The sequence below is a fragment of the Ptychodera flava genome, chromosome 16, assembly GCF_041260155.1.
Source record: "Ptychodera flava strain L36383 chromosome 16, AS_Pfla_20210202, whole genome shotgun sequence".
Lineage (NCBI taxonomy): Eukaryota > Metazoa > Hemichordata > Enteropneusta > Ptychoderidae > Ptychodera > Ptychodera flava.
This window is the reverse complement of record NC_091943.1, coordinates 27,613,583-27,628,531: the sequence shown is the minus strand read 5'-3', so window position 1 is coordinate 27,628,531 and position 14,949 is coordinate 27,613,583.

Here is a 14,949-nt window from a genome sequence, read left to right as displayed (position 1 = left end):
ACTTTTATTCCCGATGCATTTTCTTCCATCCGTTTTATCTGTCTTTGTGCAATGTTGACACTACTGTTCTTCCATAGTAACAGGTTCACAACGTGTACATGATGTTTACATGTGTGTGTACAAGTTTCCATTTTTTCAAAACACTGTTTGAATACCCAAGGTGTTTTCGACGTTTTGCCCTAATTTGAATTTCTCCTCGTCACTCGAATGTAAAAATAGTTCTACCCTTGGAGAAATTACCACATACCGAATTTAGGTGATGTCGTGCGCGCCCTTTTCTGCTATTTTCAAGTGATGACGTCAATGATTATCTTGATTGCAAAGCTGCTGTTAATGTAACCATGGTGAAATGACGCGTACGCGCGATCATCATGCTACGTCGGGGTCTTCTCGTTTCTACTCGAATGCCTGCGGGACGCAAGAGAACCTTACAAATAGCTACAGCGACACAGGTGATATCTTCCTGGCGCTTCAGTTACGGTACTTAAACGCCAGAGAGATTCTTGACATGCAGCTAAACCATTGGCGTACAAATATGTCGGTAATATCCTTCTTTTCCTAAGTTTGTGTATGATTTGGGGAGAGAGGAAGTTCGGAAAGAGAATTTTCATTTCTTATTATATAGCTGCTGCAGCCTTTTAAAGTAGCGGTGCTGTGATTGGCCATCTACTGCTAGTCTGCTATCGCCCGAAACAAAGAAATATTTCTCATCAAAGATGACAAGGAACCCCCCCCCCCCCCTCATACTATATATTTTCAAAACGCAGAGAATCTAAAGTTTAGTATGGTAACAGCAGTTTACTCGAAGGATGAAGGGGTAAGAATTTGGGGTAGAAAACCTCAATTTTGGTGTTAATGATAAAAGATGACCACTATATGAAATTTAATAGCTCATTTAAAATAAAGTATAAAAATAGAGTAAAGAGTAAAATTCCAAGGCACACAAATAATTCAATTTAGTTAGGCATACGCTCTCGCTTAGTTTACCTATAGGCCTAGATCACTTTTATAAACAAGAACAAGGATTTTAAAATTAGGCCTATGCTGTAAAAAATTTCTTATATGCTTCCATACACCAATAGAGTATCTCCTGCAATCAGCTTGCTGAACTTGCCCTTTGGGTCATGTTTGGGCGTGGCATGCTTCTTTCGAGCGATACAGTAGTTATAGTGCACACATATTGACTGACCATATTCGTGTAACAGCATACGTTTGTTGCCCGAGGGGCCTGAGAGTCGCCCCAAAACAGTCTGTTTCACGAGGCCGACTGTATTTGGCGACTCTCGGGCCGAGGGAAAATAAAAGTATGCTGTTACACGAACATGGCCAGTCAATATGTGTTTTGTAACACACCTTATCCAATTTTCTCGCCAAAAACTCGAGAAGTTCCTTCGCTAGCCCGTCGTCTCTTGTGATGGTCGCAGACGACACTTCCATCTAGAATATGCGCATGCGTAAACGGCGCTTTCAAACTTTCTCCGCCAACAGTTGTTCCGAACTGTTAACCGGTAACTTGCTCTTTGCGTGTATCAGCGTCAAAATGATGCATACTGTAACGCCCTCTCTTGTAGATATTTTTACGTGCCCCGTAAATTAAAGCGATACAGTCGTCGGAACTGCGCTAAAAGATCATGTTGGGCCCATACCACGGTTACGAGTGTTTCGATACATAGCGGCCGCCGCGTGGTGTGCATAAAATAATTATTATTCTATGCATACCAGGCGGCGGCCGCTATGTATCGAAACACTCGTAACTGTGGCCCGTACGGCCAATGCAAACACTGTGTCCAAGGTACGATGGTGATTGATGAAAGTTAAAACATACCTGTCATAATCTACATTGTACAGTCTAATTTAAATGTTGCAGCTATGATGATGGAGGATGAGGTGCATCTAGATATCGTGCACGGAATAGGCCTACATTGTTTTCAAACAAGAAACTCGCACAGGAATCACAACAGAGAGTTTTGATGAGGTGTGTTACAAGCTAGATTATAACTTGAAGGGCCAGAGTAATTGAATTCTTTGTTTCGGGTCCACTCAAAATTCTGAAAGGTTGGCGTTCTTCTCAGCACGCTGAGCATGCCAGACGTCAACAAACGTGCTCGGAAGGGCAACACGTTTGAACAAAAATTAGCAGTTTTATGTGGCTATAACATCACTAATCATGTTTGTTTCTTCGTAAAACAACATTTGCAACAAATATGAGCCTCCAACATGGAATTTTCCGAGGTAAAAAATGGTCAAAAGTTACAAATAATGGCCCTTTAAATGCACTGTGTTTTTTTAATGAACGTCTCAAAAATCCTTCGCGCTCGTACTTCGGCCTTAGCCATCATGGATGAATCTGCTGGGACACAGCACTTGAAAACTGATGCGAAACACGATTGGAACAAATTTGGGATAATTTGATCTTCATATTTTTCAAATTTCTCAACAATGGTAGGCACCCTATAGCTGAATGTCTCAATATTACAAATTACTCATAAAACAAGTGTGTAACGTAAAAAGAAAAGCAGATGAGCTTACATTTGCAGATTTTAAAGACATTACTTCACCATCCAATTATCCCAAATTAGTTCCAATCGTGTTTATAAAGTCAAGCCTTTCCGGACAACATCGAATGTTAAAGCGTCTAGATCGTTCACTGAGCGATCAGGATAAACAAGTACACCTAAAAACAAACAAACAAACAAACAACAAATAAACAATCATACGAACAAATTACACACAGATGAAAAGGGAGACTATGTTGGTAATCACCCTGCTACAGAATAGTCGGGTAAATTAGAGACAGGAGGACTTACATGTAATGCATAGGACTGTGATCAACTGTGTTGAATGGAAACATTCCCATACTAGCTTTGTCTTACCTTCTTGTGTACCGATGAAAGTTCACATGCAAACAATCTCAAGTTGGTTGAATGCGTATCGGGGGAGGGGGAGGGGGGTTGGGGGTTATGGAGTAACCAGCTGCGGACCATGTTCAGCTCTACTGCGCAGACTCACGATTTTGACAACCGTGCGCTACCGAAGTCCCACGCCTTTGAATGAGATACTAGCAGTAAAGATACGCGATAGGTTGTTCTATTCATCGACTTATTAACCAAGTCTAACTGGAGTGTTTTTCGTCGATAAAACTGGAGTTTGTTTCGTCCACTTCAATGCCAGGACAGGCATGAACGTCCTGTGAAAAAGTTTTTAAAAAAATAAACATTGAAACAAAACAAAACGTTTTTTGAGATTTCTTTTTCAGCGTCGATATTACAAGTATAGGAGACCTACTTGTATACAAAATAACAGGAATAACTATTTTCTGTACCACTGAGAACGCCGGGTAAGACAAGTTTGCCTGGGCTAACTGCTGGGAACAAGTCCAGTTTGCAAACCACGTTCTTTTGATTTTTGCACTGAATGTATAGCTATAAACCTTAACTGTATTAAGTCCGATATCAAATTCTCTCTTGCCCTCACAGTCACTAATTGAATTCCTTTATTTTTCTTTCCTACTTTCAGATGATTGCCACGCAGCAGAAGTCCCATATGTACTGCACTATGTGCATAATGAGCATTGACGGACCTGCAATACAACCAGATTTTTTTCTGGATTTATTTCCCATTCCAGGAAACAGACGTAACTTTCGACAACGTTTGCATCAAATACGTACTTTAAGGTGTAAGACTTAAACTTTAACTCAAACTTTCCTCGAGGAACCGTTCAACCCTTCTCAATCAAAATCAGGAATAATAATTGGGGGGAGGGGGGGTCAATATGCAAATTATAATTTTGGTACTGGTGAAATTGCCCAAGATTTACCGATATTTTAAATTCAAAAGGGCTGCCAGCATTGTGTAAACTCTATGGAGGAAAATGAAATTTTCGATTTTCGAAAGACTAAGAGGGTGAATCTTTTTCTTACGCCAAGAGCTTTAAAACTAGCCCCGCAAGTGGTAGATCAGAAAAGAATTGTAAAAGTTTGAGAGTCAAAATATCTGTCCCAAAGACGCATTCTACTTTAAAACAGACAACTTGTTTTATTCTGCTCCCTCAAGTACGTTGAAATACATACAAAATAATAGCTTTACAAACCCGAACGTATTGTGGGCTATTTTGGACTAAAATTCAGTTATCAACGATAGCATTGGCTGTGTTGACATGAGGAACACTACGCATCTCGACATGATCTGTGCAGTGAGACAAGCAAGTGTATTTTCATACACAGAACAAAATCACTGCCATGGAAGATGCATCCACATGCACCAAGCCGATGAAAGTTGAGGCTGAATTCTTCAGCCCGATCAAATAACACTGTAACAGCACTGTCATGTTATCACTTCAGTAATTCAACGGCATGGAAAGTGCGCTTTGTTAACGGATTACCGTTAATAAGGGTAGAATGTCAACTTTGAACACTTACGCAAGGAAACTACTACAATATCTGACTCGTTCACTTGCAGAAAATGGCTCGGAATGCTTTCAGACCTACTACAGTATGGGCACAGGGGGCTCGTACTTGTTTATTTGTGTCTGTCTGTGTTTGTTTGTGTGTATGTGTTTGTGTTTGTTTATTTGTTATTTTTAATAAAATAACAGCGGAAAGCTATTTTGTTAATATTTGTCAATAAAGAGCAGTTTATTTATTTATTTATTTATTTGTTTGTTTGTTTGTTTGTTGATACGTATTTCCGATGGCTAGGGTTAGGGTTAGGCTTAAGTTAGGGTTAGGGTTAGGGTTAGACTTATTCACTCCCTCTATATATTGAGCCCCCTGTGATCTGATGACGAGATCGAAAAAAGAATGGGAATCCGAGCAGCGGGTGAATTTTCACAGATATAGTATGTAAAGAAAGGACCTTTTCAACCATTTCCGTCGACCTTGCTTGTTTTAGTACGTTTACGAATCCCTGCATGAGAGTGTGTAAAGCACGTGCTGACGATGGTGGCATCTTGTCGTATTTACCTAGAGCAAAAGGGACGGTGAGCCAAAAAACCAAAACAACAACACAAAAATACCGTCAAGGACAGTGTGCTCACATTCGGTTTGAATTGGTCCATTTGAGAAATATTTAAACCAGGAAAAACAAGAATGACAAAAGCAAATAAGGTCTCGAACTTAGGTACTGGAGGTCATCTTTAGGAACATGCATATCAACCTCTGTAGCAATGGGACAAGTAGATCCTAAATACATAAGCAAATGTCAACAACAAAAAATAGACAGAGAAGGCTTGGTAAAAAGAAAAGGTGGGAGTGGGTAAAAAATGTACAAGGGATCTGGTAAAAAAGTAATGCTACCTCATCAATCTTCTAGACCCTACTCCCTCCTGAATATCAAATGTTCCATCCCTTGGTATTACATAACGCCAGATGACAGGAAACTATTTACCGGTACAACCTTGGGGAGTTTTTAATTAATGCCGATGAGTGTTATCATTCTAATATAAACAGCATTTAAGTTAGTTACAGATAGTGAAATGCCTTCCACTGTGGGGGTGATTACAACATCTGGAATTATCCTGGATCCAAATTTCTCATCAGTTCTTGTATGTCTTACATAGAAAAGTTGCAAAAATTGGTCCGCAATGAAAAAATTCACCTCAGCTTTGTTTTCTGGATCAAATTTTCCTACAAATTGATACCAAATAGGACAAAATTATGTTCACAGCCTTCGAAACTGTCTCACAACATATCCTGGGTTGGTGTAGGCCATTTGAGGTCACAAACTGAGAAAATTACCTATAAATATACAAATTTGGGGGTTTCCCAACACTTTGAGCAGAAAACTTATCTAATAACATCCCTCGGAACTTTATACCAAATTACAACGCTATCAAACAAGTAATTTTGAGATCATGTTTTTAAAAATACAAATTTGTATATTTCAGGACAATTTCCACATATCTAACTATTGTCATCTCTGTACGTCTGTGTACCAAATATAAAAGCTGTCCGTCCAGGGATTTAAAAAGAAAATACTGTTTAAGATTTTTTGACCAAAAATGACAAAATTGCTCCAAAATAGTAATTTTCCCAATTTTGTCATAATTTCAACAAATTAGAAGAGTAACACCCTCGCAAAGATCCAACCCAAATTTGAGAACGATTGGGCTGGCGGTTTCAGAGACGAAGAATTTTTACCGAAAATGAGAAAAATCACCAAAAAATTCAGCAAAAATACAAAATTGAGGATATCTTCACAATATTCATAAAACTGTATAAGGTTCACCTAAGGTACTTGCACACAAATTTTCAAAGCAATCAAAACAGCGGTTCTCGAGTTATTAATTCTTGACCATTTTCACATTTTGTAAGCTCATTTACATAATTTTGGCAATGCAGACTTCATTTGAACAAAATCCCATCTATAGCCCAGGATGCATCCACACACCAAATACCAAGCGGAAACGTGCAGCGGTTTGCGTGTTTTTGATGTTGACGGACATACTGTACGTACATACATACATACATACATACATACATACATACATACATACATACATACATACATACATACATACAGACGCCATCGACTTCAGCTTATACGATAAACTCACATTGGTATAACCAAATGTGAGCCAAAAAACGAACAAATAAACAAAAGATCAATATGATTTTTGGTCACAGTCAGTGTGCTAATCATGCCGCTTAATACAAAAACTACAGCACACTGTCTACTGAACCGAGAGATGGTCGTGATAAAATTGCCAGTTTTTGAGGGGAGGGAAAGCCCTTCTCATTGGACGTTTCTAGCAGACTTTACCATTAATTGTAACACGTTGTCAAATAATGAAGGTGAAACGGGTAAGTATATCCTCCAGGAGAACACGGTTCCTCCATACGATGGAGGAACTGGACGAACTACATGTAAACGCAAACTCATCTTTTTGTGTTAACCCTTTGAGCGCCAGAGTCAATTTTTGTCACCTTTATAAAATGTACCCCAGTCAATTTTTTTCAGATTTTTGTAAAAACTGTAGCCAATGAAATTTGATGTCCATCTGATCCAAAATTATCAAAAAATTACAGAAAAAATTCATAAAAATTGGTAAAATGTTGCACTAAAATTTGGCGGGAAAAATTACAGCACTCAAAGGGTTAACCACTTGCATCGTTCCCTTTATCGTCCCCGATGGCCAGTGGTGTATCTGAATAGTCTGCCTGCAAACCGGGTAAAACCACGGGTGCTCGGAGTGTTCGGTATAATAGGTAACACCCCCCCAACCCCCGATACACTGTACACTAAACACCCCGATCGCCTGTACAGTGCGTAAAGCAGGCTGCGGCGAACAGTTACAGCGGGCAGTTAGATTCAAAAAGGCGACATAGACGTCATGGTCTTATCGTCTTATCATGCTTATGGAATACATGTACAACGAACGAATAGAGGAAGCCGTACAAAATAACAGTTTTACATCTGCGCATGCGCTGCCGACCAACAAACTTTTTACTAAATTTCAAGGGCCATGCAAAGGTTCGCTTTATACAGTGTATTCGATTCCCAGTGCCATAAAAGAATTCTAGGATGTGAATTCGTTCTCAATCAGAAACGGCCAACGAAGTTGTTCGTGCATAAATAAAAACAAAAGCAGAAAACAAGCAAACAAAAAACAAAACAAACAAGAACTGTTCGACGTTCGTAAGCCATTTCATGGTTAGCACTTTTTCAATATAAGCGGGCGGGGAACGGGCGGGCGGGCAATTTTTCCTCGTTAAAGAGCAGGGACATTCCATACTGATGCTCAGAAGGACTTCTGAAATCCCGATTGGCAGACAGGGAGTGAGTAAAGATTCAGTTGTTTCCGGGAGCTTATCAGTGGGTAGGTAGGAGGGGAGAATTGAGGAGGTTTCCTTGTTGGGAGTAGCAAGAGGGGAAAATAATAGGCGAAGGGAATTTTTTGAAATCGAGGGGGGTCACGATCAGCTATTATTTTCCCCTCTAAATTTTAATTTTTTTTAAGAAAACCTCTGCTTACAATTTCTCAAACTCGGATGTTAGGCCGCTCTTATTACACAATAAAGTCACCTGCTTCAAGTAGCGTCACACTTGATTGGTCCTGAAGAGATGACGAAACTGATAAAAAGTTGATTACTTAACGCTGTGAAAGGCGAACATAGAAATCTCTTATTTTTCTAAATTTCAAACCAATGTTAATCCGATAAGATCTAAAAAGATAACATGTGTACCCCTTTCCGTCGGTTTTGCATTATTTAGACCTACAGCAATACCACTTGCATTCGAAGCCAAGTTTATAGAATTCAGATGTACATGATTGAAATTTCCTTCCCGTGCCATGGATGGATATTGTACAGCGTACTAGGGGCGCTTGTTTGCAAACCTTCTGCTGTCTTGTTCAAGGTGTCTTTGAACGCCACCCTTACGCAATCGAAGTGAGATTGTCGATAATCGTTTTTTGTGTCTGTTTTTCTTGTCATCAGACGTCACCCGACCAATCGTGTCTGTGACCATGGGAAGCTTCAGTTACACGTTTCCCTGCAGTCACATGGCATATACACCGGCATCGGCTATTGTTGCTCGTCAGAGTCTCTTTCAACCGCCGCTTCGATTGTTCAAGGATGCCTCTATAACGTTTGTACTAGCTCGCCTTGATATACCTCCAATAGAGTGCCAGCTCCCGTTTGATTTTATGATCATCTCCTACAGAGAAGTTAATCATTACCGTTATTGATTAAGGGATTATGGGTCGATTGCGTGATAACAGACACATAAGTAAATTACGAATAACCTTGTCTGGAATTTGCGTACCAGCCTAGCAGACAGGGCCTCGGAAAATGAGGGGAAAAAATAGGGTTGAATTCATCAGGGACAGTCTGTCCGCCGGGGTGTTTCATGGACACTGGCGAGAGCGACAAGACCTCTAGAGGGCGCCATCGGAAAACATAGGTGTTGAACTAGGTATATATATATATATATATATATATATATATATATATATATATATATATATATATATATATATACGCGCACACACGCATATGTGCACCATGATTGTGTGTTTGTGTGTGTGTTTGTTTGTGTGTGTGTGTGTGTGTGTGTGTGTGTGAAACTGTGTCGCGTGAATTTTGTGTGCCTGCCTATTTTAGTTGTTGAGATCATTGTGACGTGAATAGCCGTGCTACTGATACCGAAATTTCACTGGCCACTAGTTTAAAAACATGCGAATTTACTTTACTTTTACTTTCACATTATTCATTTAACGGTGCTGGGCCTAACCCCTCGCACAGAATTTTACAGAGACACACTCAAAAGTGAGGTGGTGCGTAACTGTAAGGTTGATGGAAAGTACAAAAATTCCAAGTAAATTATGTGTTAACAATATGCAGTTAAGAAAATGTGAAACGAAACAAAAATAAACTGTATACAAAATCTGAATTCTTGGTAATTCTGGTAAAACTTCACGTCCAAGTTGAAAGCGTGTAATAAATACAATGACAGTTGAGAGACTGTGTATTCATTTGTGAAGCTTATTTTTATGTACATTTAATCTCCATTTCAATGGTACATATTTCTTTCTAATATCCTCACATAGTGGACACAGAAAGATGAAATGAAATTTGTTTTCTACAGTCGTAATGTTGTTAACCTCTTTACAATGCATACGCCCTTTCGACTTGCAAAATGGCGACCAATTTCTATGTTCAGTTTAAGGGTGGAACAGCGAAAGTCAGTTAAAATTCGTTTTCTTCTGTAACTCGCAATTTCATGTGTGAAAATGCGAATTGTTAGCATGGAAGACTGTACACAGTACATCAGCGGTTACTGTGAAAATGATGTGACTGATAACATGTCTCTCCAGCCGGCCTTGGGTCTAGCCTCCTCAATGTGACCAACTCTTTATAGAGGGCGCTGTGTTAGTTATATGAGTCCACGTGCCTCTCGCTATAGGGGCTACTGCTGGTTTAATTTTTTTAATACGTTGGAGTATGATACTGCTAATAAAGAATTATACTATCAACTTAAAGTGTCTAGAACTTACAGTTTTTCTAATGATTTGTTTTTCTCCTTCGCTGCATGCACAGTGCCATGCATTTGTTTTAATATTGTTGTCAACGCAGTGTATTTATTTACCGATAGTGACCACGATTGTTATTGTTGAAAATGAAGTAAATTCCGGACTCTGAAACATATATGAAGACTGTGATCCTAAGAAAAAAACTGTTTAAGGATATTACATGTTGTAGAGCTATACAATAATATTTCTTCCGAAAGATTCGTCGCAAGCGGGCGCAATCCAGGTCAACCATCCAGATCGCCGGCGCCATGCCATCCTCTTCGTCACCATAAAACATATATTCGAGCGACAATACCTTAATCATCGACTGACGTGTATATCTCTGTTGTTGTCCCTTGTGAACTTAAGCTGCATGATTTCATTTTGAGTGATAAGTGATGTTTGACATTAACAGAAGAGTGATCAGAATGATACCTTGTATTAAAAAGCTATTGTTTCCGTCATGTTCAAATACGCAATTTCACTTCAGCAAATTATCGACAGGAACTCGCATGTGAGTGACAATTGTTTCAATCGCTTCAAAATTTAAGATCGACGTGTATATATATATATATATATATATATATATATATATATATATATATATATATATATATATATATATATATATATATATATACACACACACACACACACACACGTTTAAGGTTCAAGATAGGTATCATGACAGGGTTTTCACTAAGATATCTGACAGGGTAGAATTTGAAAATACTGGGGAGAACACGCGAGAGGTTAAAAGGGAAAGTGTCAGAGGGCGTTGTCTCCTCTCTTGTGTGGAAAATTTTGAGATATTGATGTGTGCAATATTGCAGTCTGATGCAATATGAGAGGTGTTTTCAATTTGTATTTTTACCGAGTAAAACTGTTAGAACACCCCAGGGGGCAGAGCACGAGAGGGTGGGTGACCCCCTCTAGCATCGAAAATTTTGAGAAATGGATGTGTGAAATGGTGCAATCTGAGAGGTGTTTCAATTCATATGCACCAAAATTGAGTGTGTGTGTGTGTGTGTGTGTGTGTGTGTGTGTGTGTGTGTGTGTGTGTATATATATATATATATATATATATATATATATATATATATATATATATATATATATATATATATATATATATATATATAAAAGAAACTAATGTGAAAAATCACATAACTATATCTGGCTGTCTCTACTCTGCAAATATTTGGGGCTTGAAAAAATGACCCATGTACAATTTGAACCTATACCCCCGATCCTCGGATGCTCTACCAACTGAGCTAACGGATCACTTCAAGTTGATTTGACGTTCGCCGTCCTTTTGGCCTGTTTTCTTCCCCGAAAGAGAATTCTGATTTACTATGGTTATTCTCTCGAAGGAGTTGTTTTTAAAATTTGTAAGTAAAAACTTTTTTGTAACCTGTCATTTTACAAAAACGTCTCTCTCTTTCTCTTTCTCTTTCTCTCTCTCTCTCTCTCTCTCTCTCTATATATATATATATATATATAGATAAATAGATAGATAGATAGATAGATAGATAGATAGATAGATAGACAGACAGATAGATCGATAGATAGATAGAGAGATAGAGAGATAGAGAGATATATTGATAGATAATGGTTGCTGAGGAGTATATGTAAAATTTTCCTTGTCTATTCGATCGCGAACTTGAAATTAGAACGCGCCTCGAACTTGCAAACTTTTGCAATATTATTTCGGCCTACAACTTATTGGGGCTCATTTTGAAGCTTATGAAGTGACTAAGCTTTCCACCAGCTGAGTTTTGTGAAAATCGGGAATTTATTTCCCCGCTAGGAGACAGCATAGGGATGGTGGTCATTCTGAATTTCAAATATCGGTAAATATTGGGTAATTTCTGTAGTACCAAAATTAGCACGGTGACCTCTGGTTTCTATTCTAGATTTTGAAAGAGAAATGTTGAAAGCTTGAGTAAAAGTTTGAGTCTTCAATTTCGAGTCGCGATTTACTTTAAGATAAACAGGCGAAGATTTATGCTGACGCTCAGCGTTATATCGAACAATAGAATGTAATTTCAACTTAAATAAGTTTTTTATTGTTAGTCCTTTGATACGAAAAAAAGTGCTTGTTACTCAGCTGATGCTAGATGTAAGTGGTTTGTATAAAGCGTTGCGTGATTTGCTGCTCCGGGAACTCGACACGACCCAAGGGGAACAAATTAGTGGAGTCGAAGCAAAGCAAAAGAGGCCGCGGCGTCGTTTATAACTTACCAAAGGCCATCGAATGGACAATAAAGTACATGGAAAGACAAACCTTGTTGCCTAAAAGAAAACCTTTTGTACTCGTCTTGCTTGAGGAAAGCTTGAGTAAAAGTATAAATCTTCAGTTGTTGTTCCAAGGGAAGAGGGGCATTTGGGGGTTTTGGCTTTTCGTGAACGCACGCCCCTCCTCTGTGAGCTTGAAATCTCGGGTTTCCCTCACGCCCCACACGTATGTTTACAAGAACAAATAATGCTGTTTAAAAAAAAGTTACGAAAAGTAGTGATAAAAATCATAAATACATATAAAATAAATGAATTAATCTGATGACTGAAAAACTGGATCATGCATATGATGGTGCATATATTTGCATGATGTTCGGAATTTTATTAATGCGCCGTGAGGGACAGATATTCGGCCCCTCAAACATTTTGAAGGCGTTTTAAATTTGCACATAAAGTTTTCACTGGGTTATTTTGGTGAAAATTGAAAATGTTGTTTTTTGCACATAGAGTTTACCAGGGGATGTCCGCCATTTTGAATTGAAAGTGTTAGGAAATAGTGGATAATTTCTTTCCGTAATCCCAAACTTCGCACGGTGACACCCCCTCCCCGACTTTTAAAAGAGAATTGTTGAAAGTTTCGTTGTGAAAAAAGTGTGAGCAAATGTTTTAAGTCTTTCAATTTCGAGGCGTGTGGATGGACACATTTAGAAGCAGGTTCTATATTGTGTGATGAGAAAGTTACGGTGCAGAGAGTGAGAACGACGCTGTCTTTCCTTTGATGTGTAACAACGGACTAACTTTATTGCGTGAAAAGAGGCGCGAAAGTCACCGCAACATGTCAATCAACCTGAACAACTTGCAACATTGTCTAACTCAATCTGAGGTATTTTTGCGTCCCGACAAGCGCGTACTATCTTACACAACAATGGGATGCTTGAGCACTGTACATCGACTTTGGGTGTGTTCGAGTGAACAGAATTGTATTTGTTGTTCCAGTTCACCGTGGATCTCTCCAGGTATGTAGAGATGCCGTATTCTATGTCCGTCCCAAAGCTCGAAGTCTCACGCAAAAATGACACTTGGCACTTGACCTTGAAGACATTGCAACTATTTCCAACTGTCTAAAATATTCTTCGTGTCAACATCATTGAAACGTACAAAGTTGTAATTGACACATTTATTGTTTTTGAGAAAATATATTCGCTCGCCTCTTCTTAGAGTTCAACTTAGTAACACAGCCCGTGTATACGGAATAACATTCCATCCAGGAGACTGTGGTAAAACTCATATTAGGCCTACTGTGGAACAAGAACCGACTTCAAAGTTATCACTTGAACTGACTTTGCCTATTGTGGGAAAGCAGAGCGCTGGCTGCAATGCATGCCACCTGCTTGCGACTCACGCTTCAGTACGTTCTCATCACTCGTGAATTTCGTGCTGTGAGTTTTTGCTCCGCTTGGTGTGGTTAGGGATGGACCATTAGATGTTGGGAGGGGGGTGGTCACAATGAAGTTGTGAAAAATTTTTTTTTACTATTGTAAATTTCTAAAAAAAAAATTTTTCCGATTGAGAATAGCTGTGCTTATTTTTTTTTCAGAGTAAATTTTCAGATTTATAATTTTTTTTAGTTCGTTGCTGTCTGAGGATAAAGAGGGCAAAGATGTGGTGCAAAGCACCACAAGCGGCCACGCAAGCGGTCATGGGGGGAGGTCAGGAGGGGGGTGTTGCCCCCTGCCATTGGAGCTTTTGAAAAATAGAATTTAAAATGGTGTTATATGGTGGCACTTTAGGAGTATTTTTGTGGGGGGAGGTCAGGAGGGGGGTGTCCCCCTTCCTGCCGTTGGAGTTTTTGAAAAATAGAGATTGAAATGGTGTTATTTGGTGGCACTTGGGGATTATTTTTGCGGGGGAGGTCAGCAGGGGGGGTGTCCCCCTTCCTGCCGTTGGAGTTTTTGAAAAATAGAGATGAAAATGGTGTTATTTGGTGGCACCTGGGGAGTATTTTTGCGGGGGAGGTCAGGAGGGGGTGTCCCCCTCCTGCTTTTGGAGTTTTTGAAAAATAGAGATGAAAATGGTGTTATTTGGTGGCACCTGGGGAGTATTTTTGCGGGGGAGGTCAGGAGGGGGGACCCGTTGGAGTTTTTGAAAAATAGAGATGAAAATGGTGTTATTTGGTGGCACCTGGGGAGTATTTTTGCGGGGGAGGTCAGGAGGGGGGTGTCCCCCCCCTCCTGCTGTTGGAGTTTTTGAAAAATAGAGATTAAAATGGTGTTATTTGGTGGCACTTGGGGAGCATTTATTTTCAGATTACACATCTTCCTCTGAAACATGGTCTTCTTGCTCCTCAGTAGCTTCCTATAGTTTTGAATATTGACTATTTTGGTTTCCTGGCTTCCGTTTCTACTGCGTGGTGAAATGCCTACATTCACCCACCAAACATCATGCATATCTCATGATTTACAATTGATTTTGACAAGCTGAGAAGCTGTTTGCAAAATATAGTGAAATTTGCATATTTGTGTTTTTAAAAGCGATTGTTGCCCTTTTTTGATCAAAACATCTATTTCTCTGTAGCAGCATGTCCAAACTGATTGGATGTGTATAGATGTGGTGAAATTTCAATATTTGTCTTTTTAGGGGAATTTATGCCATTCATGGTCAAAAAATCTGTATTCTCTGAAAGGGCTTGTCCAATTTCTTTG